Raw genomic sequence first — 5471 nt, 5'->3', positions numbered from 1 at the left:
CACCGGCGGGCCCTCGCCCTCCATCAAGTGGTACCGCAATGACGAGGAGAGGACAGCGAAACCAGCACAACACATTCAAAAACGCCCTGACCACCATGTCTCTGGGCCTGATAAAGGTCAAGCGTGAGCACAGTGGCAGACATGTGATGGTGGTGGAGAACAACATAGACTCCAGGAAAAGAGTCTGCAAGGCCACTATAGTTGACTGCTACCGGTGACCCTTGACAAGGTACACAGGGAGTGGACGGCGACCTCCTGTAAGCCCCCTCTGAATGATGGAGGAGTGAATGTTCCCGACTGCACCGTCAAGAAGAGAGACATCATCATCAGAGACCTGTGGACCAAGAGGCATCTGAACGCCACATTGTCCACATTATTATGTATTTATTTAAATTTTACTGTGTTACTGTATTACATCACATTTGAATTACTTAGGTTACAAAATTGTATTGTCAGACAAGAAAGAATCAGTTGGTTTATTCTCTCATAGAAGAGGACATGTAACGTTGTTGTTTTGCACCTGTATGGTGAACCATTGATAGTATATGCACTAGAATTACATACAGAAGCGATGCATAAGACGTTTTATCTCCTCATTTATAGAGAAGAAATGGAGAAAATTGCCTGATTCTAAGTAAAGACCAACAAAACTGAGGCAATCACAGATGAAAGTGACACTCAAACTCAGGTTAAATACAACTGGATCCTAAGTAATTTCATCAAGAATCATTATAAATTGTGCATATATATATTTTTGAACAGTTTCCCATAATCAATCATGTTAGTTTTATTAACCACCAGGTTAACGGTTGTTAAAATGTTTTTGTACACATTAGCCTTATGTGTAAATCCTATTCCTAATAATTATGCACACAATTTTGTTTTTCACCCTGTGCACTCTGACCACACAGAGACAGTGCATGTATTTAATTGGTTTATTACGATGCCTGTATGTACAACCATCACATTAGCTCCCCTGAGTCACGACATGAACGACTGAAGGTATGCCAAGATATATGCACAGCTATAGCTTCTAATGATTATGTTAATTATTGTTTGATATCAGAGTTGAGGACCACTCATTGATATAGATATTTTGAGCGATTAATAAAAAAAAATGATATCTATTCCCACATCTCTGATATCAAAATAACACAGACCGCAGTCCAGTCGATCATGTCATGAATCATGTATATAAATAATTCTATTTTAAACTGTTATGCCAACAACCAGATCACATTGGCCAAAATTTTTATTATTTTAATTGTTTTCTATTTTATTCTTGTACCATACCTATCCACTTTTACCTGTTCCAAACAACCCTGGTATATTATACATTAATCTCACCCACATTATAAGAAAGAAAAGTGAGTATTGTGGTATAATATCTAATGTTCTCATGTAAATATATTCCCCTCCCCTGTATCCCCTTACCTATGCCCCCCCCTCTCTGTGGAATAAGACATTCCCCTCCCCTTTCTCCCCAAACCTGTACCCCCCCCCCCCCCCCCCCCATTTGACCTATCAAATGGGACCACACACCCCCCCCTGTTGAACTATAAAGGGCTCCTCCCGACCACAATAGAGGTCTTCTCACCTGGGTCATTTCAGCTGATCACCTGGGGGAAGCCCTCAGCCATTCTCTCTATGTAATCTATCTGTTTGGATAATAAACCTTGTTATTATCCAAACCTCGGTTGACTGAGAACATTCTTCATCAGGATATCCACAAATATCCCACACCATGTATTTCCATGGAATTATTGGAAGTTTATTTGGAAAGTAATACACATTTTAAAAACCATTCATGCATTACATTGTGTAAGTGTAATATATTATTACTCTGTTAAACTACATTTGGTGAAGCGCGCATCATGACTTGTTTAGGACTCGAAACTTAAGGTTAGGACTCGTCAGTCTTGACTTGTGACTTGACTCGGGACATGCCTGTCTTGACTGATCGCTCCATCTACCATAAAAATAGGCTATTTGTCTGACTGGTCAGCTTAGCGATATCAATAACAAACTCCGCCATTTTCAGACTTCACTTACCTTGTTTTATATAAAATAACATTAACTACCAAGCGTATATATATTTATAAAAAATACGTCAAGATTCAAGAGGTTTTAGTCACATACACAAGACAGTGTATGTCACATTGCACAATCAAGGCGGGCATGGCCACCTTCATTTCACTACATGTCTTTATATGTGACAAAAACCTCTTGAATCTTGACGTATTTTTTATAAATATATACGCAGGGGTGTAAAGTACTTGAGTAATTGTACTTAGTTACAATACTTAGTACCGTTTTGGGGGATTTGTACTTTACTCTAGTATTATTAGGTTTGTATACTTTTACTCAATTACATTTCAGAGAAAAAAACACTTTACTCCTTACATTTAAATGCAGACCTACAAAGTACAAATCTCGCAGGTCCAACCATTTTAATTATTATATTTGTTTCACTGGCCGAACTAACGTTAACGTTATTTTACTTTAGTACATTTTTTTTTAGCCACATACTCTTGACTTTTACTTGAGTGAGATTTTTTCACTTAAGTATAATTTGTGGGTACTTTTTACACCCCTGTATATACGCTATAATCTGCTTGGGTGGTTTTATTGGTAGTTTTTTCTCCTCACTGGTGAATACAAATGACAAAACATCTTCATCAACAACTATAAAATTAGGCTGAGATCCGCTAAAACAAGTGTAAACACAAAACTAGTTAAAGACAGACAGTAAAAATGTGGCTGAATCTTTGAAGATAGTGACTTTAGGGAATAAGCACATTGTGTATACCGTTTACCCTTTATTGTAACATATTATAACTGATAAGGCAGACCCTCAATTGTATTGCCTATATTTATGTCTTTCTTCTATCCCATACCTGTATCCCCCTCCTCCAGGCTGCAATGACTCAGAATTTCCCCAAGGGGATCAATAAAGGAATATCTCGTCTTAATTTCAAAGAAAATACAAAAAACAGGAAGACTTCTTGGTTGATTGACGAGTAACAAAAGACTCATTCGATTAATAATTTACAGGTTTTGAAGCAGTGCCAATTTATTCATTCACATTCCATCTCTTCACAGGGTAGTGCATGTATATGATGCTCCGAAGGTATTATGCAAAACACTCAAGATTTAAGAAGGAGGGACATGTCTATAAATGGGGTTTGGTCGACCGCTCCCATAAGGTTTGGCTCTTCTGCTGGCGAGGTTCCCTCTAGGTGAAGAGGTTGTAGAAACTGTTCACCGTCCCTTCAGGCATCTCCTCCAAAGCTACGCCCTCGCAGAAAGGTGGCAGGGTGAGGAGACCGGGGTCCTTAATACCAGTCTCTGTGTTCAAGTTGCTGTGTGAGAGACGCATGATATCGTTACCATTGGGGCAGACGATACAACCCGTTTCTCCTGGACTGAATGTATTACAGCAGCACAGCAGATCCTGGAACCAAGTTCCAATAATATTCCTGGTGATAATAATAAAAAACTAACCTGATAGAGAGTGCATTTCCTTCATAGATGTAGAGTGTGCTGAGAGGCAAGCATCCCACGCTTACAGACATGGAATAAGTAGCTGAAACAACACCACAAAGAAACAAAAACGCACATTATTTATCATCACTGATCTGTTTCACTGATTTATTGTCAAGTCTCCCATCACTTGTCTGAGAAGCTCAGAAATCCATCAATTTGTCTGTTGGCATCTGAAACCTCCAGACAAAGAATCATAGTCGATTAATTGTATTGCTTAATTTGTTTTTAAAAAGCAGTTAACATACCGACACAGTATATTAAAAACTCAAAACAATTTAGAGGATCAACGTTATACATCACTTTAACTATGAATAAAACACAAACGTAGTGCCCTTTGATGAATGTTACTCAACTTAAAACGTGACTCCTGTGGCGTTTCACCTGAATGAAACAATGTGCCTCGTCTTACCGTTTGCCTCTGGAACGGCGCCCGTCCATATGGAGAGTTTAAGCCCGTCCTCTGCAATGGTTGGACTCCCTAAATTAATTTCGATAGACATATTGGCGTCGGAGGGAATCTCCAGAGGATGCAGGTCTGACTGCAGAGATTTCTTCGCACAGGTCTGGTTACTGCCGTCGATCACATAGAAAACCCCCTGCCGGGGATAAGGACAGAATCTCTGAGCAACACAAATATAATAATTCGATCATACAGCACAAGTACAGTACAACAAAAAGAGTCCAACTAGAGTGCGAATGTAAAAGTAAAGCGCAGAGTAATATACAGGTGATTAAACTGGGTATAATATTTATAAATTCGTACTACTGATTAATAGTGCTAATCAGATGTACAGAGTTGTAGCATTAATATGTACAGTGATACAGGTACTGTATAAAGACACTACGGCAGTAAGTCATAGGCTACTGGCCAGCAGCGTAACTAGTAAGAGTAGGTAAGTTGTACAGATATGTAAAAATGATTATATACAGGTATGTACAGAGATATGTGGATATACACAGTTTTATACATAAGCGTATTTATATATATTTAAGTGTTACCTCTTTGAAAAACATCAGCACATCCAAACTCAGTGTAAAGTTGACGTTGTAGGGCTCAGTATATTTTAGCCGGAGCTTCTTGGCCACATTATCGTACGTATAATTACCACCTGCATGTTTCCCAGTCCTCAAGTTGAACTGATTCATTGAAACAAAGAAGAGGGAATTTGATAAAAGAATTACAAACAAAGAGTTTAAGATCAAGACTGATATCTGGTTTGAAATTCCAAATAGGGAAACTCACCACACACAACATTCCGGTCATACTGGGTGAATCTAAAAGAAAAGATATACATTACCATTACTGAAATAGCTGTAAGTAGCTAAGGTTAAATAAACATTGGTATACATACAAGATATAGCAAACTAAGCATTACAAATTACAGTTGAAACCAAACATCCTTACGGCAAGGCTGGTCGTGGTCTGCAAGGGTGGTGGCACCCATACACAAGAAGATGAAGGTGGTGACAGCTGCGTACATCTTTCTTGAGTGGAGATGATCACTATTCAGAGAACACAATTAAGAGTTGACAAACTCAAAAGCAAAAAGAACGAGCCGCCATTTTATGTTACAACCCCATATGTCAAGGGGAAGGGGTGAATAATAAAAGGATGATTTTACAGGAAAAATAAAATGCCCACAAGTTTAAGTGAAGGAAAATAATATTGTGCCTTTATATATACAAACAAAAACACAGACTAATATACAATGACAATGGTGGATTTGAGACACAACCCAAGGGGAAAGGGGAGGGGGGGGGTATGAAAAAGGAGCTTGAATGATGCCAAAAGGAATGAACCGAGGCAAACGAAACAAAACTAACTCTACACAAACACAAAAGGTCAAATAAAAACTACTTGAGTCCTCACTACCTAACCAAACATATGTCCAAAACATACAATGAGTGGCATCACTTCTGACCTA

The 5471-nt window shown here is 38.5% G+C and overlaps 1 long non-coding RNA gene across 1 annotated transcript; it reads right to left on the bottom strand.

Moving 5' to 3' along the window:
* Positions 1 to 4615: 4615 nt before the first annotated feature.
* On the bottom strand, positions 4616 to 5052 carry LOC311234277. The gene is made up of 3 exons (XR_014620083.1): positions 4952 to 5052; positions 4790 to 4821; positions 4616 to 4683 (listed from the first exon to the last, which is right to left on the bottom strand). It is a non-coding gene; the product is annotated as an uncharacterized lncRNA (long non-coding RNA).
* Positions 5053 to 5471: the final 419 nt, after the last annotated feature.

This window comes from Notolepis coatsorum (assembly GCF_963971535.1).
Source record: "Notolepis coatsorum genome assembly, chromosome: 9".
Taxonomy (NCBI): Eukaryota; Metazoa; Chordata; class Actinopteri; order Aulopiformes; family Paralepididae; genus Notolepis; species Notolepis coatsorum.
Note: the sequence above shows the minus strand (reverse complement) of the source record. Positions and strands in the feature narration are given on the sequence as shown.